This window comes from Physeter macrocephalus, chromosome 7 (assembly GCF_002837175.3).
Source record: "Physeter macrocephalus isolate SW-GA chromosome 7, ASM283717v5, whole genome shotgun sequence".
Taxonomy (NCBI): domain Eukaryota; kingdom Metazoa; phylum Chordata; class Mammalia; order Artiodactyla; family Physeteridae; genus Physeter; species Physeter macrocephalus.
In genome coordinates this window covers 17,486,455-17,513,486 of record NC_041220.1, presented here as the reverse complement: position 1 = coordinate 17,513,486, position 27,032 = coordinate 17,486,455, and the positions used below count along the sequence as shown (strand labels likewise).

Here is a 27,032-nt window from a genome sequence, read left to right as displayed (position 1 = left end):
TCTTTATGAATTACTGTTTTATGGGTCTACTAAAAAACTGAAGACAGAACCAACCTTAGTGTAGGCTTTGTTCTATTTTTGTGTGTGTGTGTGTGGTACGTGGGCCTCTCACTGTTGTGGCCTCTCCCATTGCAGAGCACAGGCTCCGGACGCACAGGCTCAGTGGCTATGGCTCACGGGCCCAGCCGTTCCACGGCATGTGGGATCTTCACGGACCGGGCACGAACCCGTGTCCCCTGCATCGGCAGGCGGATTCTCAACCACTGCGCCACCAGGGAAGCCCTAGGCTTTGTTCTTAAAGATAATTTGGGAAATAAGACATGACCTAACTTAATACCTACAGTCAATAACAACTGGCTACTGTGTTTATGCAAATAAATAAATAAATAAATAAATAAATAGTAAGTGTTAATGCCGAAATTCCCTCTCTAATGCTGGTGAATAGAGAAAATGTACATTCTATAAGCAGAACAATATTCTTTCAAGCATTCTGTAGCATTTTCCTTTCTTTTTTTTCTCCTTCCCCTTGTTTCCTCCCCCTCCCCCTTCTTCAATTTCAAACTGGGTATCTGCCTGCTGGATATATGTTGGTAGGGATTCAAGAAAGTTTTGGTTTACTCTATTTGACCTCTCATCCTTCCTACCCAATTGAAATTTTTATAGCCCACAAATCCTGCATACAGAATTACTTATTTAAAATAAATTTACAATGGAAAAGTTGGCATTTTCACTTATGAGTCCGACAAAGTTAAAATTTGCCCCCAAATAACCTTGTATAGATGAGATAGGCTGAGCAAACTAACCAATGACTGTTGATTCTGGTTCAGTTCCACAGATGCCTCACCTTTAAAGTCTTGTTTGGCTGAGTTGAGTGCTTGTCTGAGGGGAGCAAATCCTCAGCAGCAGGAGGCCAATACTGAAAGAAGTCCTTGACAGTCTTTGAAGCAACCAGGAGTACTAGTGCAAGAAAGAGTGAAAAAGTAAAGAAACCCCTCTGAAAATGTTTAGTTCGCATGAGGTGCTAAATCGGTAGTAACTTTGGGCAAGGAAAGTGACCCAAGCAATTCTATCAGAAGTTATCAAAAAGAATGTGTCTGCTTAGAATTTTATGTCTAACAGGCAAAAGATAGTTTGGGAAGGCATGCACTAGTCAATAGGTTACTTTTTAATTATGAAGTCATTTTTTATCAGTACTTACATCTGAGCTGCTTTTGAACTCTCATGTAGATTTAGAGAAATAAAAAGAAAAACAAAATCTGGAACTAATTTCTACTCCAGGGGGCACCATTTCTAGAGAATAGAATGGGAATGATGCTTCTGGAATTGTATAACATGGTAGCCTTCTTGAACATTTACAGATTTTCTTGAATATTTACAGTAACTTTTTGCTATATGCATATCAATCTCCAGTATGGAAATTTTAGAAAAAAAGATAACTTTAAAACATCCTATTTAATTACTAGACAATCAGGATGCTGATTATATGGAACTGATAACCAGATTTCTGGTTATCTGGAACTACTTAAAATGACCAAGAATTCACATGAGTTTTTCTATAGTTTTAGAACCAATTTTGATATAATTTGACATGCATTATGGATGAAAACTCTTATTAAAGTAGAAATAGGTGTAAAGTTCCATATAGATATATATATACAAAATATATGATCATACATATATATGCATAATATGTATTTCAAAGTTAACATGTTAAAACCCAGGCTCCCGATCATTTCACAAAAACCTTGGTTTATTTACAATCTTCTCCATGTATGTTAAGGCAACTCCATCCTTTCAGTTTTTCAGACCAAAAAACTCGGAGTCATACTTGACACCCAGAAAATCCTGTTAGTTCTTTCAAATAAGTTCAGAATGTGACTACTTCTTTTGCTACAAGTTTGGTAGTAAGAATGAGACAGACCTATTATTAATATCAGGAAAAGATCAATATGATATATTAAGTGGAGTAATCAAGTTGCAACAATTTTTATTTTATGCCGCCACTTGTGTTCCATAATTTCTCACTATATATAGTAATTTAGTATGCTTCTATATGAATTTGTTTTACTTGTTTAGATAATAAGTAAGAAAGAATACCTTTGGAAGACTGATGGGGTATCTGGTTGGGATGATGAGCTGCTTGGGGGAAAAAGTGTGGGGGAGTTCCTTTAATTGTATAATTTCTGGTACCTTCTGAATTTTAGAGCAAGTGAATATATTACCAACTATTAAAACTGAAATTTTAGAAGACTATAATTATTCAAGAAAACATTTCATTTCTTTTTCTCTCAGAGTTTACTTAACTATATGGTACTTTGGAAGACAAATATCTTAAGATATAGTTCCGTTCTTCACAATGAAATAGGTGAAAAATCAATTTATCATTATGTAGTATAGATAAAATTATGCTTTGATCATTTTGTATCACTATCTTATGTAGAGAATGTAGTTAGAAAGTGGAGATAAATTACTTAGGCCATTATAAGGTCTCTTATCTAGTGAAATTTAGATACAATTAAGAAAATGGAATGTACATTTTGTGTTTAAAAGTAAAACAATCACAAAATCCATGAATTTAATAATAGGGCAAATGAGCTTTCAGAGAAAATGATAGAAATCATGTCTCTGAAGATAGCTGTAACCAAAAAGGACAAAGTACACAAAATATCCATAAGGGAATAATCTTGATATCAGCAGAGAAAATACATGACTTCAGAGAACGGTTTCTTTCTTCTTCCTCAGTGATAAACTACTATGATTATGAACAGTAATTAACTCTAAAACAACATGGAAGTTGGATGGAAAGAGCTCTACCTAAAATGTTGAATTATTAAAGTGAATGAAACAGGAAGCATGCACTGGGGACATAAAGCGTGCTACTCTAGCAGAGCTATTAACTATTGCATTAGAGCTTCTAAACATATGCTCTTTTTACCTCTATTGACTTCAGTCAAACTGGATTTTTCCACTAAAGGAGGCAAATGAGCTTAATGTTTCAGCTGGTTGATGCCAATGGCAAAGAGACCTTCAAATGCACTTTGAGAAAGATGTATGATCAAGGAGACATATGCTTTTCTCCATTAGTGTAACAAGTCAAAATATCATTTAATTTATTTCTGAAAGTGTTTTTTACTGTAACAGATATAGCTCATCATTTTACTTCATTCACTAAACATTATACACTAGCATTTTATTATAGTTTTAGGAAGAGAAAGGGGAGGCATTTCACGGGTGATTCACTGACATTCCTGAAAATAGTATCATTGCTTCAGAATTCTCAAAATGTTAAGTATAGGTTTGGATGCAGTACAAGTGGATACTGAAATTTAGGTTTTCTGTTGCTGTTTTAACCATATGTTGTACAGATAAATGCTTACAAAATCCACATAAAGCATTTTGAAATTTCAAAGAAGAGAAAGAAAGTATAATTGATGCTACCATTGAACACCAAAGGAAGGCAATGAAAATGGAGTAAAATACCAGTATAAATACTAATATTATACTACTAAGTACTCTATGACTATCTGAGCTATATATAAATTAGGGCCATTTTCGCATGTCACAGATTATCTGCATGAGGAAATTCAAGTATCTAGATGTTTTAATTTCTAATCTCTAGATTTTTGGTTTCATACAGAAGAAAAAAATTATTGTAAGTTCAATATTTCAGTTGTATTTTTTATATTTTAATGGCATAGATACTATGGTATCTTTTTGGTCCGAAACAAGATGTTTGGGGACATAGAGAAGATAACTGACATACTTTAGACTGAAATGGGGGGACTGAGTAGTTATACTGTGAATCTGGAAGATAAAATGGGCATTTATATACAGTATTACAGAAATGCATAAACATGGTACAGGTAGCATAAACAATTATCAGGTAGCAATGAAGTATTTTTGCAGTGCAGTTTACTGTAGGAATAAGAGAGTCTGGAGTTAGATTCAGAAAATCATATTTATATCATTTTCTTACTTTGAAAATTGAACAAGTCATTAAACATCTCTAAACCTCTATTTACATATTAGGGAATTAGGAATAATAATTCTTACATCACAGGGGTATTATGGATATTAAATTAAGTAATGGGTAGCACTTGGCATAAAATAAATGCTCAATAAATTACAGCCATTATTCTGTGCAAATTTTGCTATGTTAAGCATTTCTTGTAAATGTAATTGTTAATGTATTTTGTTTCTTTTGACAGTTAGTGAGCTAACTATAACTATTAATCAGGTGTTAGCCTGGTACTGTGTAAGTATGGTATAGGCTTGCCTTCAAAAGAGTGAATGGTCATTAAGCTGTGCAAAGAAACAGATCTGGCTCTGACTTGACAATAAGTTTGTCTCTCTCTTTTCTATCATGCTTTTTGCAGGGCTTTGCAGTTCCACCTTGTAGACGCACCCCATCACCACCTGAAGCTTGTTAGGTATTCCCTCAGGGAGGTGTCGCACAAAAGTGTCACTGTGAATTCTATATCTTCACTTTCCATCTTTGAGGAAGTAACTTTTTCTGTAGCTTAACTTCATTACTCTAAAATAAGTGTAATAATAGCACCAAACTCAAAGTTTTATTTGAGGACTAAATGAATTGATGCATGTGAAAATAACTTAGAAAAGTCCATCATGTAAAAATCTGTTTGTAAATGTTAGCCATCGTTCTTAGTGACTGCTAAGCATTTGACTCTTCTCAATTATTGAAAAGTGAATCTGGGAATCTAAAAGAATCATGTTCCTTCCTGAAACCTATGCTCAAGTTCTTATGAAGTGATACTTGTATGATTTAGGAATGAATTTGATTCTTATTAATAAGCACAAGTTATTTAAAAACTTGTTAGTAACATTATTGTCTAAACTTGTCTATGGCTGTACACTCTGACTAGGCTTAGAGTTTTACAAACTTGCTTTCCACCAACTGATTGACCTTATTTTGCCCTCACTACTCTCCAACTGTAAAATGATGGTGAAGTGAATTATATATTTTTTTAAAATAAACTGAATATATAGACACACCGTTGCCTATTTTATGTATAGCAAACAAAAGTTGACTGGTAAGATATAACAATCAAGATACAAAGCTAATATATGACAGGTATAATACCTTATATCTTTAATACAAGGTATTTAGTTTACTTTATTTTTGAATTGGTGTAATCAAGTCATTTTTAGCTATTTATAATTGCATTACATACGAGTAACTACTTTCTTAATTGGAGAACTGGAATAATTATCCATTTAATCACAGATTAATATATGGTACATTTTAAAGTACTTTTGGTTACTTAATTACTTTTTTCTCTACACACCACTGCATATTTGATAATTGTATAATATTCTTTACTTTGCTAGTATATAAATAGTCCTAAAATTCTAGAGCAATTAAAACAAGGTTTCCTCTCCATCTTGTATGAATATGTTAAGTATGTATTTTTAAAATTAAAGTAGAATTAGTTAAGAAAGGCAAACTGTTTACATGGAAAAATATGCTATATTAAAAAATACATAGTTTTTAAAAGACTGGAAAGCCCAAATGAAACAAAGTGCTTCAATGTATTTAGTCAAAGTTTGATATAAGTTCTTCTAAGTGCGTTAGAAGAAATTAAATGACAAACAAAACTTACTTGACATTTTGGTGAAACAATTAGGACACTAGCTTGTTTTTCCTTGGGTAAGCCATAACTGACCATATAGGACTAGAAATAATGGGGATGGACTCTTTTAATTATGCTTTCAGAATCTTAGCCCTGTATTTAATTATTATTTTTATTATCCTTCCTGCTCTTTGCCTCTCACTAAAACAAACTCCATTTCAGAATGTAGAAATCTATTGTAATAGAGCAAATGAAAGTAAGTTTGTTGATCTAGGCTTGCATTAACAGAACATATAACTAACTGGATATCATTTTGAAACGAATACAATACTAACTTCTGGTTATTTCTGTGTTATAAGATTACTGATGATTCTTATTTTACTTTTTTAATTTTATTGCTTAGTTTCACATTCTACAATGAATAAAATATATATTTCTTGTACAACATGGTAATTTTTCAAACCAAATGATATAAATATATGTTTGTATTATACCTACGTATTTCAACTTGTACGATGTATTCTAATTATGGTTAAATTGAGATTTCATATATGAGGGAGATTTTAATTAATTAAATTCTATTTTCTCTGCGTAATAATGTCTTCAATTCTCACTGGTATGTGATAACTTTTTTAAGAATTATTATTTAGAATGGACACTGGCAAACAATAATGGTACTGAAATAAAATTTTTGGTTTCAAAAAGGAAATGCTTTTTTGTGTTACTAAATGTTTCCCTTTTCATAAAAATGTTAAAAAATATTGAAAATCAAATCATTATTTTAATTAAGGTTTGATAAAGTTGTCCACTATAGATGTAATTTTTAACAAGATTACCACATATTAGCCATCTACCCCATTTACATATAAGTCTAAAATTCACTCAATGATCATCCACATTGTACATTACTCTATATTCTTTAGGTGTGCTCTATGGGAAAACTTAAGTATTTGAAAAATATAGCTTACTAGGAACTTCAAGTCTTCAGAGACTGGCTATGAGAAGTAGCTCCTAGATTCATCTTACTATTGCAAATTGTGTCTTACATTAAAATATACTTATATCTATCTTGTTACTTTTTAGGTCTCCTCCTCTCAGTCTGGAGGGTACAGGACCCTGGAGAAAGATTTAGATGAAGAGGATCCTGAGGCCCAAAGGACTTGGAGTCTCCTAAGATCACAAAACAACCAATTAAGACAGTAATGAAAAGATCATATCTTGCTTTAATAGTTTCTTATATTCATACCTGAAAGGACTCCCTCACCAATGGGTCTGACTATGGTGCATTCAAGCTGCCCCAAATTTAAAAAAATGTGTAATTTGCTGCAAACATCTTTCGGATAAGAGGCACTAGGAGCTAACTTTGGTTCAGCCTCAGAACATTTATTTCCTTTCTACCTCTGTTGCTACTGTACCTCTTCCATTAAGCCTGAATGCATCTTATCCCAAATTCTATCTCATTTTCATAATTGTAACTTAGCTTCAGGTAGGAGAATTTGATGATCCATCCATATGAGCAATGTTCTGAGCCAGTGATCTTGCTTGGTTCCCTGTCTCTGGACATGTAACCATATTCCTTGATAAGCCTCCTCCTCAATAAGTTCCAGGCACCAGACTTAAATCCTAGCTCCTGGTACAGCTGTGGTTACAACTGGGTAATAAAAGCAGATACTTTCATACAATAGTAACAGTTTTATATATATTTTTAAAGCAAACAAAAAAAAATCCAATTTTGAAAAAAAGGTTTATTGGAATGATTTCTAATTATGTGTGGTTATTGCATTCTCCCATCCTATCAAATTGATGAAATAAAATTCATATTTTATGGCAAGACAAGAAAAATTTAAACATAAAACTTTTCTTTGCCCATCTGGGCCTCCTCCCTCCCCTTTAGTGTGTTTTATGCATCTGCATTAACCAGACCTCCTTAGTAGATAACATTCCTTCTTACTCTTGTAAGAGGTCGCAATGACCCATGACCCCTACTTGCTTTGTAAGTGCAGATCTGGATTGTGTAAACTATCAATACATCATTTGATATATAACCTTTTGTCTCAAAAACTTATACAACTGTGCTTTGATCTCTAATGGGCAGAACAGTCCTCGGAGTGTTCCTGGGTTTTAACCCTCAGGTTGGCTCAAATGAAATTTTCCATTTCTTTTTTTGATCAATCGATTATTGATTAATTTTTTTCATCAATATTAAACTGTAATATTATTTTCTCAAATGTTTGTGCACTACCTCGTAAACATGGTTTAATAAACCTTCATAAAGTAAACAAAATACTTCCTTCAGGACCATAGAACCCTGTCTAGTGTGCATGTAATTAGCCAGTGTATTTCCTAAATCCTATTACTTTCTAAGTGAGAATTCATTCTCATTTAGAATCTCTCTCTCTCTCAAAAGAAGAAACAGTGGTATTTCAGGAAAATATACTTATCTTAAAGATTCTCAAGTCACCCTTATCTATTTTTATACAGGCCAACATATAGCTCACATTCTAACTTTTATTAAGAGGAAATGATTTTCTTTCCTTTTCATTCTCACATAATTTACTTTGAGTGAGAGGGTTATCTTCAGCACATCTGGTTACAAGACAGAACAATGAGATGTTTAAAACAAAATAATGTTGCATAATGAAGTACTTCAGGTAGACGAAAAGTGAATCTCCAAAGAGATTAGAGCTGTAATTTGTATTTGGTTCTGAAGATGAACACCTGTAACAGTCATTCTTCCCTATGGTAGCTATCTTTATAAAATTAACGGTGATTTAGATTTAGATTTGAGGGTTAATCCGTATTCCTTTTGAGTGCCAAGGCAATTTCAAATAAGTAAAAATGCTTTTTCTCTAGGTCAAAAACAAGTACTCTGAGGGTATAAGACTGCTTTTATAAATGAAAATGCAAGTGTTTGAAAAGTGACATCCATTTCTTTGGCTAACACATTTTTCTTTGAACATGTAAATGCCTATAAAGAAAGGAGACAAGTGGTGAGTGTTTGTCATTAACACCTTATTGTGTCTTTGTTCAATCAAATGATTTCTTCTGAACACCTAACTAAGATGACATGGAAGAATACTTGCAAAATATTGTTATTTTTCATAAAAATACTTTTCTTTGAGTTGACACTAAATACATAAATATATACTTACTCCCTCCCTACATTGAAACATATTTGACCTTTGATTCCTATGAGAGATAAATATTTAGGCTACTCCTAAATAGTTACTAGGTAAATAAAAATCAGAATTGTGCCTGTTGAATTTGATAAATTAAAATAATTCAATAGAAACAATTCACTATGAAGCTTGCATTTGACCACACAACCCCATACATGATCATTGACAAACAGTATAGCATGGTAGTTAGAAGCACTGGCTCTACAGCCCATCTGCCTGTACATAAATTGGCTCCATGATCCAATGCATTTGCTTAACTTCTCTGAATCTCAGTTTCCCTATTTCTAAAAGAGGGATTGATATTTAATAGGGCTATGATTGGAATTCAATGCATCAGTACAGGCAAAGTTCTCAGGATGCCCAGCTCATAATTTAGCAGTTATCATTACCATCGCAGAAACAGCATACAGGAGAAATGTAGTGAGAAGCTATATCTTTAAGGTAATTAAATTAATTTGCAAGTTAGGACAATTGCAACTTAACCTTTAAGGTGCCACAAGGTATTTAAAGTATCCAAGTGTTATGGGTTGAATGTTTGTGTCCCCCAAGTTCATATATTAAAATTCTAACTCCATTGTATTAGGAGATGGGGCCTTTAGGTGATATTCATGCATGCTAAACTTTGAAGTAGGGAAAATGTGAAGTACTTTAAGTAGTACAGGATGAACTGGTGAGAGGCCAAAAGAAGAATCACTTCCCCCAGCCCTTCCAAACAAATGATCTTCAAAGTCAAAGGATAAACTAAACTTGGTCGAGAAAATATTTGAATATCATAAGTGAGTTATTAAATATTAACTGCTTAATTAAATACAGTCATCCCTCCATATCCTCGGGGGATTGGTTCCAGCACTCCCACAAATAACAAAATCTTCAGATGCTCAAGTTTCTTAGTATGGTCAGCCCTTGGTTTTCCATTCGATTTCCTCAATGTCCACTGGTTCAGTACCTGTGGATTCTGCATACAGAAATTTGAAGTTTAATCTGTGGATATGAAGGGCCTATTTTAAGTTTAAATTTCTTGTCCAGATAAGTTATACTCAAGAAACAAGCAGCAATTTGAAGTTTTAATTCCAGACCTACTATTGGTGATAACTGAAGAATTACAGATCATTTCAAAAACAGCAGAAGAAAGTTTTCTACACTTTTTTTCTTTTTCTTTCTTTTTCTCCCTCTCTCCCTCCCCCCCTCTTTTTCTTCTTCCCCTAGCCTCTTTCATTCTTTCTTTTCTTTCTCTCTCTTTCCTTCATTTCTCTTCTTTTCTTTCTATTTTGTGGGGAAGCTAGATCTCTAAAAATATAGACAAGTGATCTTGGTAACAACCTCAACAAAATTAAACAAAATCATGTCAGGTTTAGGAAAGAAAGTATTGGTAGTTATGACCCTGTCTCTATTTACCAAGAATAAAAAAGATCCTTTTATTTTGCCTGATTTTTCTCAGGCTTTGACAGAATTATTTAACTGGCATAGTGAGGACCACAGACACCTGTATTTCATCAAGGCTACTTAAAATGTTTCTCGGTATGTTTTTGTGAGAACTGTCTTAATTGAATTTTAAATAAGAATGATCCAGTATTTTAATTGACTATAACTCATACTTAGACAGTAGTGAGCTATGGCTGCAAACAGAGATAAACTACTCTAGCCTGTTTTGGTAGAAGTACAGTATCAAGCAAGACAGGTAAAAGTTCTTGGCCATATCTTGATTTCTATGTTTGTTATAGGGGGGACACTTTAACAGGAACATGGCAAAATCATACCAAACAAAACCAAAAAACACCTAGTGTAAGGCCAGAAAAAAAACTGGAAAGAGCTGGTTAATGGTCTAAGAGCTCTGTCACATGAGGGAAGCAGAAGGAGCTGCGACATGTAGCTTGAAAGGAATAGAAATTGGAAAAGTAGGTTTACCGGTTTCTATGTGTAAAGACTGATCATATGGAAGGATTAGACTGATTCTGTGTCATTCTACAGGATGAAGTTAAGGCGGTGGGTAGAAATACATGGGGAGTGTTCAATTCAAACTAAAGACAGATTGTTTTTAAGACATAACAGCTTTCTAAAAGCACATAAAGAAAAAAATTCTCAGGTTCTGAAGTTTATGCAAAACTAGACAATGATCTGTCAAAAGTGATACAGAGGTAATTTTTTATTGGGTGTAAACTGGGCTTACTGACCTCCTTTAAATTCTAAATTTTCATGATGGTCTCTGTCTAGTTTATCCTGAAGATAGGTGGGACTTGAATCCCAAGTGATATCATCTTAGTCTAAGTTGGTACAATCTTCATGATTTGGGACTTTGTGATAGCTCAAAATTAATAGTGAAATAAGTCTTTAAAAAGTGTGAGTGAAATTGACTTTTCCTTTCGTGATGTTAGGGTTATGAAATATTAGAAAGGGAATACGTTTTCTCTCCTTAATAATGGATAAAACACACTTTTCTCTCATGGGACTGATAAGGGTTGAAAATGCCAGCTTAAAAAGAACAGTGTTGTATATTTCACTTAAGTTTTTTTTCCCCTAAATTTAAAAGTATCATCTATTTTATTAAATATAAGAATGCATATAGCTTTGGTATTGCATGTCATGTCAAGCTGTGTTGTGGAAATTGTGCCAGGGTGAAAATATTTTAAATAATTTTTTGAGATATACCAGCTTTTTTAGGTGTAAAATGCTTTGAGATCATGATCTATGTCAAAATGGTTAAAAATAAAGAAAGAAAAAAAATTAAAAGCTGCTAAAATGCAATAAACTGAGTAGCCAAGTACTTATTAAACAAATGTTTCAGTGATACAATATATGCAAAGGGAATAGTTGCTAAATTCAAAGACAACAACAAAACATTTGCTAGTAGCTCAGTGTTCTTATATTAGTGGTTAGTTCACTAACATCATACTCTAATCACTGCACAGAACTGACCAATTACCTGAATGGTCAATTCAGGTAATCAATTACCTGGTTATTTTAGATTAATCTACAGATAACACTTTAGTTTTTCGATGACTTTGGGTTTCACCAAGGAAGTTATTATTTTATGGTTTTTCATTTGAGGAGTCAACATTTGTTCCATATCTGTTACATTAATTGAATTGAAATAAATATAAAATCAACCATAACGTCACTCTTCCTTATTTAATGAAGAATCATATAAGGAAAAAATACCAGAAAAGATGTCATATTTGTTTATAAAAATCACTGAACTGGAAAGTAATGATTTTCTCCATGATTCATAATATTATTTTCAGATTTTTAATGTTATGCTATCAATCGCTTCAGAATCTGAATCATTAGAATTTCCTCAAAAAGGTTTTAGCTTTCTGCCTTTATCAACTTGAAAACTAAGAAGTTTTCAAAGTTTACAGAATTCCTCTTTTAAATTCTTTTAATATAATGTTGAAAAATAAATTTGACTCAATCTTTTTTTGCTGTTTGTTTTTTTTAAAACTACACATCATTGAGCCTATATTTGACATTCTAGAAAACCATGCTGCCCATGAACATGCATAGTTAGGAAATAATATTCAGAGGCTATACACAATCAAAATATGAAGCCATTGAGAAATAATGAAATAGAATACCTGGTCAATTGTACGCCACTATGCCAGAAACTGCAAGTTACTACTGAATATCCTTTCTCTCCTTCCTCTATTTCTTTCTCAGGAAGAGATACCTCCCCAACACTATCCTCCATTTTATTCAAGTGGCTCTGTGACTCAGCTAAAAGATTATATTTACAGCCTCCTTCTCTACTCATTGAAGCCACTTGCGTTAAGTTATGGCTGATGAGATATACATGCAAGCTATTGCTGGGGCTCCTGAAAAGGTTTTTTAAATGGAGTTTAATTAGCTGCGAGGAACCCTTTGCCCTTTCCTTCCCCTTGTTCTTCTTCCTGCTGAAACATGTATTGATACATGGAATTTGGAGTTCTGGTATCATTTTCTTCCTTTGTGGATAGGGATAGAAGGATGTGAGCAGAAAAACAGAAGCCTGAGTTGTTTAATGATACTGTGCAGTCACCTCATCAATTTGGGCATGCCTACTGATGTACTTATTCTTTTGTGAGAAGATAAATGGTAGTTCATTTTAGCTTCTGAGTCTGGCGTTAGTTATGAGTAACCAAACACAACTCCTAACTGACAGAGACACTCAGTGACATAACATGTGGTTGGATGCAACTTCCATGTCTGTAGCAGTGGCAAAATGATTTATTTTGCATGAGACTACAATGCAGAAAATCTTTGGGGGAGGGTGTGGGAGTAACAGAATCATTTTGGGTGTGATCTAATAGATGTATCAACATAGAAATATATATGTAAAAATTTGTGATCTAATAACTATTTTTCCTCAAGTAAAATATCCACCAGGGTTCAGATGAAAAGCAACTGGGTCAGGGATAGGTTTCTAGAGTATTTAGGAACAGGTTCTTAAATATTTCTGCCAAGAAAATTATGGGAAGGAGAGACTGCCTACTGTAACACATATGACTCTGAATTATTACATAGAAACACAGACCTAGCATTGGAAAACCACCCATTGTACTTCTCAAAACGGTGTCCAACAGATGCTAATGTCCCTAATGGATTCTCTGTCGCTTTGGGCATGAGAATTGATTAGACTTGGATAGTAATAGAAAATATTCTAACAAAAAAAGTGAGGTCATTGGAGAATAACTTTGTCTAATTCAACATTTGACAAAGCAAAAACACTTCGTTGATGCTCAGTTAAAGAAAAAATGCTAATAATTTACTAATTTCCACTACTATACTCAAACTCGCCCCTCTTCATCTTTCCTTCGGACAAGAGAAAGAAAATCTACATAAATAAAACAGATTTTTAAAAATCTACAAAGTCACATTGGTCCCCTTTAATCAGTAATTCTCAAACTTGTAATTTTGACCTTAGATATATATTTGAGCCTTCCCCTTTATTCTTTCCCCAGCTTCTGGGTGTTTAGCCCATAAAAGAAATAAAGCTGGAATAGGTCAAATCTGATGTGAGTTGCATTTGATGACAGAGATACCAGGAAACTGTGAGTCATTCACCAGGGCGAACATTGAGCCTTTTCTGTACTGCAAGGGCTCTAAGATGGGTGCTTTTTCCTGGGTGCCAAGAGGGCTGTATGCAGAAGCTGGAAAATGTGAGAGGTAAAGAGAAGCAGGCCATTCTTTTAACTCCTGAGAGACCATAAATAACTATCTGTCAGTAATATCATACAACTTAAGAGTTGAAATATCATTAATTCTATGTTTTTTTAAAAAACTGGCAGCTTAATTTGTCAAAGGAAATCATATCACAGAATTCCAGTATCTAAACCTGACAACAGCCAATAAAAATGGAGCTCCTCTGGTTAAAATTTGAAGAGACTAAAAAGCCCCACCCTACTCAATCTCCTCCACATCCCCCCAGGCAGACTTTAGGGTTCTCCCAGAAAGCTCTGAGTTCCACGTGGTCCTTGGAATTGACAGAACATGGTTGGAAGCTTCTTGCCTACTTCACCTCCTTCCATCTCCTTCTATCATTTAACAACTTGGGTGCTAGATGAGGAAATTGTGAGCAGAGAGTTCCAGTAATTTCCTCATGGTTACTGTTAGAGAGAGAAGTAAATCTGACTACTGTCTTTGGTTTGTTTTTTCATTGTACAACACTGTCTGGAAACAAAGGGAACGATACTTAACATCATTTCAAACTCCTTTTCAAATCATTTCCCATCTGAATATGTTAAACTGCAAAGAGAATGGCATTTGTCCCATACTTTTGGATTACTTCATAAACTGAAGAAAATTAACCATGATTAATCATTGAGGGAGTGATTCAGGGACACAGTCTTAGATTGCATGAAAATTCAAAGCAACCGCAGACAGTTCAACCAATGAGAATATTATTTATTCATCATCAGTAGTGTGCCCAGGATTCTAGGAGATATTAAAGGAGCATAAAACATGGTACTTGACCTTAAGGAACTGACTGTTTTGTTAGGCAGACAATGTGTGTGTGCGTGTGTATGTGTGTGTGTGTGCATGCGTGTATTTAGAAGATAAGTATCAATTGAACTGTGTAGGATTTAATAAAAACTTCATTGTAGTTTATGAAAGAGAATACAATCAGGTTCTCTTACTTATCAATTTAGAAAAAGAGAGAGAGAGAGAGAGAGAGAGAGAGAGAGAAAGAGAGAGGCAGAGAGCTTCAGGAATTTGATTTTTGGTCTTTGAAGCTATCAGTGGGTTGATGGATCTACTGCTGTTCGAAGTTTCCTGGCCTGTCAAATTCATGGAAAGCAGAAGTCAAGAATTTTGCAGAGAAAAATGGGCAGCATGGGAAAAAACAGGTTTTGTATGAAAAGAGAAACAGAAATAGAGAAGGCAGAAATGGAACCACAAGCTTGGAATGTTCTAACTACTATATTTCCTAGAGTTAGACTCTGTAAAATTGCCTTCAAAATTTTAGATTCATGAGTCATTCTTTAAGCTTGGGTGAAGGGTTTAAGTTGTATTCAATCAAACTTTTCCTGAATAATTTGGAATAAATGGATACAAATTATCTAGTAGAGTGTATAGCACATGAAAGAAAAACATGATATATATCATTATTATGTTGAAATATTGTAATTTCTGGTGCCCAAGATTCCACATGGTTAAAGTTATAGACACAAAAAATGCAAAGCTGCTGCACTTTTCAATACCTTGTGTAAAGGGAAAAACACTGAGTGGAATTTGGGATCTGGGACCTTTAGTCCCATTTTTTTGTTTTTGTTTTTACCAAGTGTCCCGTTGCCAAATGTCTGTAAGACTAAGTAAGGAAGCCTCAATTTTCTTTTCTGATGACGAGGGAGAAGATGAGTGATTTCAAAGATGTCTTCTATCTCTAAACTTATGTAAATCTGGAGTTGAATCAAAGCCTGGTATAAACTGCAAGTACTTTTGTTATTTGTCTTGTGAAATCATCCATGCATAAATTTATATGACTTCAAAATAAGAACATTTTTCTTTACGTGAGCTTTTCTCGTATTAGCTTTTCAGCCTTGTACTGTATGTGTAAACCTCATTTTGGAGACTTCCAAATAATTATCACTGATTAAGAGACAGGGGGATTTTAGTTTCTGAATCATAACGTGTGGTAAGTGTATGCTTGTTTTCCTTGACATTAACAAGATCTTAATTCCATCTGAAGAGCTGATTTAACAGAGGTTTAATCTTGTATATGTGTTATTATTGAGAATGGATCTGCCTCTATATTTGGTAGAAAATATGATTGTGTCCTGATGAGAGTGACATTTAAAATTAGTTTCCCAGACTCAGTGTGCCCATTGAAACCTCACAGATGGAAGAGGAGAAAAATGTCAAAGAAGCTCATATACTTGGATTTGTTTCTGCTGCCTACGCTTTTCTCCTGACACCTGCTTCTTGGCATTGCCTCCAGTGCCTCAAAAGGAAAACATGTTGCAAAATGATATATTAGAGCATTGTATAATATTTTGATACATTTTTTAAAGGGAACAACTTTCTCTTCTCTCATATTGCTGACCTCTCCACTCCTGTATTCATCTTCCTCCCTGCTCTTGATTCCTCAGGACACTGTAGTGTTTCCCTGGGGGACAAAAGCAAAAAGAAACTCTTGGTGCTTTAACAGTTTTAGATATTGCAGAGAATTCCCATTTCTCACAATGCCCCTTACAATAGCAGTTCAAGGACTCACTGTTGCAAAGACTGATGTATGTATATTAAGCAAAAACAACAAGGAAAAACAAGAAGCTGATGTCTCTTCTATAGGTCACAATGTTTTTAAAATTGCCCATCACTTGGTAACCATGTCTTCCTCTCTAAGGCAAAACTTCAGAGGTTCATCTTTTAGTATAAGCCTATGACAACTGACCTCTATGGTGTTAGTGGTTGGAATTGGTTCAGCCTGTAAAATCACATAAAGTAAGGGAAAAATCTGACCCTGAAATAAAAGGATATTTTATTTGCTAGACAACTTTTGTTTGGAAGAAACAAATTCAAAGTGAAATAAATTGATTTAATCTGGCAAAATTCTGGTTCATCTTCTATTCATGTATTGCTCAGTGATGGCTTCTGCTTCCCTTCTTCTTCCCCATTGCGATGGTTAATTTTAGGTGTCAACTTGACTGGGCTAAGGGATGCCCAGATAGCCGATAAGAATTATTTCTGGGTGTGTCTGTGAAGATGTTTCTGGAAGAGATTTGCATTCAAATGAGTACACTGAGTAAAGAAGATCCACCCTCACCAAAGTCCAATCCCTTGAGGGCTCAAATGGAACAAAAAGGTGGGGGAAGCATAAATTCTCTCTCTCTCTCTCTCTCTCTCTCTCTCTCTCTCTCTCTCTTCTTGAGCTGACATCTTCTCCTGCCCTCTCTCTCAGGCCTTCAGACTCTGGAACTTGTATCAGCGCCTTTTCCCGCAACACCCCCCATCTGTATTTCTCAGGCCTTCAGATTTCAGCTGAATTATACCACTGGCTTCCCTCGTTCTCCAGCTCACAGACAGCAGATAGTTGAATTTCTCAGCCTCCATAACTACAGAGCCATTCCTATGATAAATCTCCTTTTACGTATATCCATATATATCCTATTGGTTCTGTTTCTCTGGAGAACCCTGACTGATACATCCATCATCCTCCTCTTTTCTGAGTGTTAGATATAAAATCCCCATATATTTATCTATTTTCAGTGACACTACTCTGAAAAAAACTTTGTTAGATTTCTGTGAGATATTAATCTCATCCAAACTTCAGTAAAAAATACAACACTAAAACTCCTAGGATACCTTATCTTTCTCTTCAATAAAATGTTATTAATATTCTAGGTCCAGTTTAGTAAAAACAAAGGTGCTCTTTCCAGAAGTTCAACTTTCCAGCGTCCTAACAATTGTGATTTAACCAGGTAGCCTGAAACTTTTGATTTTAATGTAAGTTTCTGAACTAAATGCCTTGGTAACAAAAATCAGAGGAATAATATTGTTGTGACATGGTCCCTTAACAAAGCAGTAGCACTCAACATGAGAAGACTCCAGTCTGGCCATAGAAACTGAAGAAAAATTGTCATTGTTACAGTTCTGAAACAGGAGGAGACAAGGGGTTGAAAGTTAAATGAGGTTTTTCCTTCTAGAACTGAAAAGCAAGTCAATCCAAATGACAAATTGAATGGACTTTCTTACAAAATTGTGGGTTCCCCATCACTGTAAGTATTCAGACAAGAGATGGACACAAATCTGGGGGAATCCCACAATAGGTAGGAATTGTGCCAGGTGAACTGTAAGCCCCTTCTAACGCTGAGATTCCATTGTTCTAAGAACCATATGGTGAGGGCATTAAAAACAGGATTGGGAAAAAGAGACACTGTTAATCCCCCAGTTATCCTCCAAATTTCTTTCTACTTGCTGGTTCCCTGGAAAGGCAGCCTCTCTTTATAACAGAGATGCTAAATTTAACTGGTATGCCTAACCTCATCTATAATCTCCTAGCCTATTTCCCAAGGTTTTTTCTATACTATTACAGGCATCACTTAGAAACCATTAATAATTGTGTCCATTAACTACGTTTTCAAATGTTCTGAGACATAGTCTCGGAGATGAGGCATATGAAGTGGCTGGAGCCTGGAATGGAGAAGAATATGAATTGCGCTTAGTTTGTGGCAGAAGGGAAGAGCATAGGAGACTATTCCCCAATTCACTTGATTTTTACCTGATGATTTACAAGGTATGTAAATTAGGAGACAACCACAGAAGGTACATTTAATGACATCTTAATGCATCGTGGAATTTACGACACGGCATGAATAGCTTGTGCACTCAACCATTGGAAGCAGATGTTGCAATAATTCTACTTAATACTTAGAAGCAAAGTAAAGCATATTGTTTTTTGTACAAATGTTTATGAAACATTAATAAGAATAATATGCACCACTCAATGCTGAACATATAATCTGAAATCCTTTCCTATAAATATTTATAAAGGAGACATTTTGGTTTTCAGTGTAAACTGATTTTAAGCCCAGATTCTGAGATGCTGCATGTTTCTTTTCCTCTGGGTGTATGTTTAACTAGCGTAAGACTAAGTGACTCATAGGGCAGCAGCACTTTTTACTGTACCTACTTAGTGAGATCCTAAAGAGATTGCTTTGAATTAATTCATGAAATATACTCTCTACTACAATAGCTCAGTTAGTGGCTTGGAAATGGAACTTTTACTGTTGTATTAGTTAGTAACTACTTACTGTGTTGCAAAGAATTAATGAGCTCCATTAAGTTCAAGGAAGTACACAGTTTCTAAATTATGTGGTAATATTTGATATGTATAATATAAATAATTTTTAAAATGCCTTTTCCATCAATTCCTCAAATGTTGGCTTGGTTATTTACAATGACCAATTAGAGGTATTAAAGGAGCTAGGGTATATTTGAGAGAAAAATCTACATTACACTATTACAGTAAATTTGATTTACTGTTCAAAATGCTGTAGTTCTTTACTGCTAACTACGGTTGCAAGGCTCTTAGACACATTATTTTCTTTTTGACAGTATCTTCTATTTGCAGTTGTATTATGTTTCTTCTAGTGACTTTTACTAGCCAATGTCAGGTTTTATTTTGTTTCTCCCCCTCCCCTTAATAAGGGAACCATTTTAGAGAAATAGAATATCTGTTATTTTCTTCTAGTTAAAACAACCCTAACTGCTAATTGCTCTTCAACACTGCAGTATTGTCCATCCTTAGCTGCCCAAGTTTAGTTGAAAATGTCAAGATTATGAAGTGAATCATTTTCATAACTTTTTTTGTGTAAGTATATAAATATGGAGTAAGTTTAACATGCCAAATTTAGCATTCTCAAGCAATACAGTGAAATTATTGAAAAGCGTCAGGTGAAACGTGAGCCTTGGGAAAAGTGAAAAGGACTTTATGGTGTAAAGAATATCCCACAGCAACAGAGCAGAAAAAGAACAACTTGAAGGTGGTTAGGAGCTATGCATAGGAGTGATTTTTAAAGTAATGCTGAATTTGTCTCATCAATTTCACTTAAGTCTGCCTAATCCTTTTGAACACAATATGATCGGTAATTTAAACCAGTCTTGAGACATTTGATCACAGCATGATGACATCAGCACTCTCTAATCCACTGGCTCGTGTCTTATCATTTAAAGATGTTAGGATTTGTAACATCTTCTCTGACCTTTGTGTTTGTCTTGGATCTCCAAATGCTGATATGCACACTGGATGTACAAATCCAAAGAAATCAAGTATTATAAAACCATGCTGCATCTTAGGATGTTTAGAAAGCTATTTTTGACTCACCCTTGTCCTACTGACTACCGAAATTGAGACACTGTAAAAAAGATTTGGTGAAAATTTTCTTCTTTTCTATCGCCATGTATCTACTGTGCTATGAATTTCTTCAACTTATTGAAAGTTTTTAACAAATTTTATATCAATTGTGTCTAGAATACCTTTGTGAAGTAAATTTTAACACTAAAGTAAATATTTGTAAGAATATAGTACTATAAATAATCTCGTCATGGGTACTTAGGCAGATATTTGTTCTAACTGGAATAAATTAAAGTGAATTTACATTAGAAAATAACAATGGTTATTTTAAAGCACCAACTGATATTGTAAAATAAAGGCTTTACAAATGTTTAAGCTTTATCCATTTCACATACCTTGTCTTGCAGTGGGAAAAGAAAATGGTAAATAATGAATATATTCCGCAGCCCATTTTAAAGTAGCTAGGGACAGAGATTATGATTTAAATAAGCTTTAGAGTAAGGCTAGGATAGCAGTATTCCTGAGCCCAACTGTGGTCCAGGTTTACCTAATGAAGTTGTAAACGTCTTTCTTTTAAGGTTATACTGTTAATTCCCTCGTTAGACTCCATGTTCACAACATTACCAGGAAGCTGGGTCTGGTTTATTGCCAGGCTCAAACCCCATGCCAGCCCCTGCTTATTCACACATACTAGATCATGGGACTCCAGTAGTCACTAAAGTACTATTCCTCCTTTCTCTACTACCTTCATCACCATTTGTGACCTGAGGTGAGAGAACTTCTTGTCCTCTAGCTATCATCCCCAACCTTTCCTGAGAATGTCCTCTCCCTGCTGTTACTACGTGGATACTGGCAGAGACCAGGATGGCAACAGTTGCAGTGGGAGGGAAACATGCAATTTTATATATTCTATTACATTTAATGTTATTGTACCAGAACCCTATTTGGAGAGATCAGAGAAAAGGCTTAGAGTGGTTAAATACTTTGCCCCAAATCACACAATTGTGAAGTGATAGAGCTGGTGTTTCTGGACCAGTTTCTGATTTCAAAACCCCCTTTTCCCCTACTGGATCACAGTGCTGGCAGCAAGAATGACCAGAGACTATGTGCTCTCACATGCAAATGGACCTCTGATAGTTTCCCAAGGCCATTATCTACCATGACTTCGGGTTCCACCTAAGATGGGTCCAAGATTATCAGGGCGTTACAGCACTTAATTTACTAATAGATTATGAAATAAGCCTGACATCTTCAATTAGTCTTGGAAGTGAACTATTTGATAAAAACTCTAAATCTTTTTCAAAGGTAGTTTTAAATGGTTATTTTTGAAGTATGAGTCCCAACAATCAGAGTTCTGTAGGCGAAAGTTCTTAACCAATTACTTCTCTGAGAGTTTATTTTCTCTGAAAACTTACCTTTATTCTTGACATTAGGCATGTGAATAGAAGTTTGAAAGACAGAATAAGCCGGAGGAAATAAAGGAATAAATGATTCTAGGAAAAGGCTTGAGGAAATGTCAAACTCAGGTTATAGATTGTAGGGACTGCAATTCATGTAACTTATTTTCCTGGATATGCCCTTTGACATACTCTCATAAATATTTTCTTTGTCTCTCCAAATGAAGTTCAAACTCCTGAAGCTTGGAGGGCAGATAAAGTGCTTTATTAACATTATATCCCCAGTGTCTCACATTTATTTGCTGCTTAATAAATATTTACTAAATAAATGAATATAAATAAAAGAGTAAACTTTAAATCTTATATATTGTCTGTTACACATTTTTTGCTTGACTATGAACTGTCAGTTGTCTTTGAATCATGAGTATAAGGAACAATAATAAAATCTATGCAGCAAAAATATATTAATCAGAACAAAATCCTTTAAAATATGTGGGTCAGTTGACATGTATATGTGCAAGAATAATGTGAGTTAAAAATATGTATGTATTCTTATTGTTAGCAGTCTTACCTCTTACATAGTGGGTTTTCAAATGTACATTTTTTTGTAACTCATTTGATTGAACAACATTCACATTATGCTTTTACTATCAGCTATGATGTACAGGTATTCTAGAACTAACTCCATACTTTAAGAACTTGAGAAGAAAGCTCCCAGATGCTATTTCATCATACTAATGGCTGATAATGGTGACAAAGTTGGTAAGAAGGTGCCAGAAACCGTGGGCTTTGGTATTGCTGATGGTGACGGAAGAAGTAAGGCCATTACCCTGGAGCACAGGTTGGAAGCCTCAGGTGCTGAGATGCTTAAATTTTATTATTTACTTGTATCACAGTTAAACAACTTAAATTATTGAAATTCTAACCACTAACTGCTGTTTTATATTGAAATAACACCTTTAAAATTTTCCATAAACAGTATTTATTAAAAATGCATTATACTTTAAAAATCAACTAGCCTAGGGACTTCTGATTCTGGACCAAAATAAGAGTAAATTCACTTCTCCTTATTGCTCCTGATAAGTACAGTTAAAAACTTTGGAGATTATACATATAAAAAGCATAAGAATACTCTGGAAGGTGGAGAGAAGAAGGTAGAACAACTAGGGATCTTGGGGGCCAAGGAACGACTCAGTATATACACACATATATATATACACACACATATATATATATCCAGGGCAGATTGCATCTGGATGTGGACCCAGAGAGAGAGAATGTATCAAGAGACTTGGGCATACCTGAATTCTGCTTTCTGGAATGCCAAGTTCTCGGGCCAGTTGTTTTCTGGTTGTTATCCCAGGGTAGCGGTTCTGTTGAAAGAGTGCTTGCAGGACATCCTTCTGACTCAGCTTCAGAATAAGCTTCCTTCTTTGTGATCCTCTTGAGAGTGGGCCTGTGGAAGAGAAAAGGGGGTGAAGTCTCAGGGGGGAATCCATGGAGGTGCAAAGCAATGGTGCCGGCCCAGTGGTTATCCTTGTGCCATGTGGAAAGCCTCTAAGTCAGGGGACAACTCTGCATTTGGAACTGACTTCGGTACACCGAAAGCCATGCTGAATGGGACCCTGGTTGTCCTGGGCCCCCTACCCTCATGGTGCAGTGTAGACCTCATGGGGAACCTAGTTTTCCACTCCCACGCCAGGCTGCGCACCCCCTTCCCTTCTGACACAGTGTCAGAGGAGGCCTGATTAAACAGAAGATTTAAATAAGACACAGAGTCTAACAATATAATACCCAAAATGTCCAGGACACAATCAAAACTCACTTGTCACACTAAGAACCATGATAATATCAGCTTGAATGAAAAAAGGCCATCACAGATGCTAACACTGAGATAACACAAATGCTGGAGTTATCTGACAAAGATTTTAAAGCAACCATCAGAAAAACACTTCAAAGAAAAATTATGAGCTTGTTGTAAACACATTAAAAAATAAAAAGTACAAGCAAAGAAATGTAAAATATAAACAGTAAACAAATGGAAACTTTAGAACAAGAAATAAGATTAAAAATGAAACCCTCAGGGAATGCGCTCAATAACATAATGTAGAGGGCAGAGGAAGAATTGGTCAACTTGAAGATAGATCAATACAAATTTCTTAGTATGAACAAGAGAGAAAGAATGGGCTGAAGAACAAAATAAACAACCCCTGAGATTATGTAGGAGTATAAGAAAATATCTGACATTCATGTTATTGGTTTCCCAGAGAGTAGAAAAAGAGTATGGCTGAAAAATTATATATAAACCTAAAAGAAGTCATGTCAAAACAACTCATTATTAAATTTCTGAAAACCAAAGACAGAAAAAATCTTCAGAAGCACAAGAGAAATAACACCTTACATACAGTAGAAAAAACAATTAGAATGCTCTAGACTTTTATATTCAATTAAATATCCTTCAGGAATGATGGGGAAATCAAAATATTCCCAAGAGCACCAAAACTATGAGAATTTGCCACCAGCACATCTGCCCTAAAAGAATGTCTAAAAGGAGTTCTTGAATCAGACTGGGTACAATTTAAAAAATAAAAATAAAAACAGCAAATCTTGGAACATGAAGAAAGAAAGAAACACTGAAAAAAAAATATGGGCAAATACCATACACTTTCCTTCTCCTGATGGGTTTCTAAATTGTGTTTGTTGGTTGAAGCAAAAATTATGCCGTTTTTTGGTGTGGTTTTCTATGTAAAGGAAATATTTAAGACAGTGCAATTATAAACTGAAAAGGGTAAAGGAATCTAAAGGAAGGTAAGGTTTCTTTCTGGTGGTGAAACTGTTCTGTATCTTGATTTTGGTGGTTGTTATACAAATATACACATGTGACAAAATGGCATAAAACTATATGCATACATTATACCAATCTTAATTTCCTGATTTTGATATTGTACTATAGTTCTGTAAAATGTTACTGTTAGGGAAAAGGGTGAAGGGTACATGAGATGTCTCTGTACTATTTTTGCAATATCCTGTGACTCTAAAGTTATTACCTAAAAAAACTTAAAAAAGAAAGACAGGGTATGAATGTATTTTGATACATATATTTATTATATATATTTGTCTTTGAAAAATAAATACATTCCATATACTATACACAAAGACCTGTTCAGGACTGGTCACTCACTCTGGCTAACACCCAAACTTGGTCCTGATCCAGTACTGGATCTTTAAAGATCAGAGCCTGGATATATGATAGAGGATATATTTAGCATCATCAAACCTGATCTTTTAAAACATAAGGTGTCAGGATGAAATGCAATGATCAAGTAAAATTTCAAAATGAATGTAATAATTTCCAAGCCAGTATTTAATCAACCAAACTATCAGTGTCACTTCACACAAAGTATTAACTCAGTTAACATTACTATTTTATACCTAGTATCAATCTGTTACAGAAATATCTACAGAAATATCTATTATAAGAATTCTTCCTAATAGTTTTTTGTTTTTTGGTTTTTTTTCGTGGTATGCGGGCCTCCCCCTGCCGTGGCCTCTCCCGTTGCGGAGCACAGGCTCCGGACGCGCAGGCTCAGCGGCCATGGCCCACGGGCCCAGCCGCTCCGCGGCACGTGGGATCCTCCCGGACCGGGGCGCGAACCCGGTTCCCCTGCATCGGCAGGCGGACGCGCAACCACTGCGCCACCAGGGAAGCCCCCTAATAGTTTTTTAATACCTACAATATGCCATGTACATTAAATATACCATCTTATTAAACTTCACAACAGTCCTCCAATGTGGATATTATTTTGTCTGTCTTTTATTCAGAGATAAAGCTTAAAATATTTAAATAACATATCCAGAATTATCTATCTAGTTAGTGGCCAAAGGCAATATTTATGTTTGTATCAGGCAGCCTACAACAAGGAAAATAGAAACCATACTAGGTATTTCAAACAGAAAAGAATTTAACACAGGAAATTCATTATGCATGTTTTTGAAATGGAAAAAGCAAAAACTGGGATGTGTATTAACTCAGAAATTAGAAATTGTGAGCAGTAGCTATCACCTGAATGGGGGAGGAACACAAGGGAAGAAGTGTTAGTACCAGACCTTGAAGCACAGAGGAAAGGACCCTACCTTTGGTATGTTCCAGAAGCGATGCCAGAATAAGAAAAAAAAAGCTAGAGTGAGAGTGAATGTGAGAGAGTGTGAAAGCAAGAGGAAGGAGCGGGAGACAGAGAGAAAGACACAGAGAGAGGACTATGCTTGTTTCTCATCTCCCAGTAGTGCCTCCTATTGATCACACCCAGAGGGAAGCCAACTGGAAAAATACTCTGGGAAACACTTTGCAGACCTTCAGTGTAGATGGGGTGCGGGGATAAAAAGAAGGGTTGAGACAGTAACAAAAAATTGGTATAGACTGACTTTTTTTGAGAGTTATATTTATACTGGAATATGCTGCCTTCAAACCAGGAATTATGCACAAACATCTAAAATTTGAAATCTAAAGCCCAAATCTGTTCACTACATTTTCTAAGAGTTTTAGAACTATGTAACGTATAACTTAGTCTTTTTTCTTACTTTTCCACCAACCTTCCAGAGATGCAAAGGTATGCAATTTCTCTTTTATATTTAAACAGTTATGTAAAAATCTTTAACATTAAGAAATAATTCTAAACTTTGACATGATCCAAGACAAAAAATGCTGACCCGCTTTACTTTCTTTTCATAGATCCCTGGTTATCATTTAAGGTGATAATAAGGCCAAGGTCTCAGGTATATTTCCTTAAGGGGCCAGTTAGCATCACTTATCTCATGCCCACAGATGATTTTTTACTAAAGTTTGTTAGACTTGTTAACAGATGCTGTTGTTCACCTGAAACACCCTGGGTGATGGGTCATTGCAAAACTCACTTGGTAGTATTGATAGAAGCTGTTGGGCATGCAGATTAGTAAACATTTAAACATCAAGGAGGTACACTTCTCTGCAGTGTATTGGCATTCAAAGAGAAAGAAATAATTCTAGTTATCTTCCGAGGGAGAAAACGTCTTTTTAAAAAGCTGACTCTCAGAGATGTCAATGAGGTTGACCCAATGGACTCTTGTCCCCTTCTTTTATTTATGTTGTTGTCTTTGGGGCCAACATTGACTGAATAGAAGTAAAATAGTTTTGTATTTGCTGGGTTTCTTCTGTAAAAAGTCAATGTTGTCAGGATATAGTATGGATTTCGAGATAATTCTGTATGAAATGAGTAAGGTGTAATAGAGAAGAGCATGTTAGATTTTATACCTGGGAAGTGTACTCTAATTATTTATATAAATCACTAAGAGGCAGAAATTAAATGGACAAAAATGCATTTGCATCTTCAATGGCATAAAGGAGAGAAGGATGAGAAGTTCATTTTAGTACCATAACACTAGAAGTCTTATTAATAATGCTAGATGTATGATATGTAATAAATGAAGATAATTTGATAGAAGAAAAAGCTTTTCTCTGACTTTTGCTTTCATTTTTTATTTCTTTTTTCCCTGCTAATTTTTTAATGAGGTGTAATTAACATGTAACTTTTGCTTCAGATGTACAACAATATTCAATATTTAC

At 34.8% G+C, this 27,032-nt stretch overlaps 1 long non-coding RNA gene across 3 annotated transcripts in view; it reads left to right on the top strand.

The window, feature by feature from the left end:
* The window catches only part of LOC114486555 (uncharacterized), a 39,202-nt gene extending 31,160 nt beyond the window's left edge, over positions 1–8,042 (top strand). For 2 of the 3 annotated variants that reach the window (XR_003680475.1, XR_003680477.1), the window contains one exon: positions 4,377–5,291. This is a non-coding gene — a long non-coding RNA (uncharacterized lncRNA). Of the gene's footprint in view, positions 1–4,376; positions 5,292–6,674 lie in introns of those variants that run through there. The other variant, XR_003680476.2, reaches the window with a different exon arrangement.
* The last annotated feature ends 18,990 nt before the right edge of the window (positions 8,043–27,032 follow it).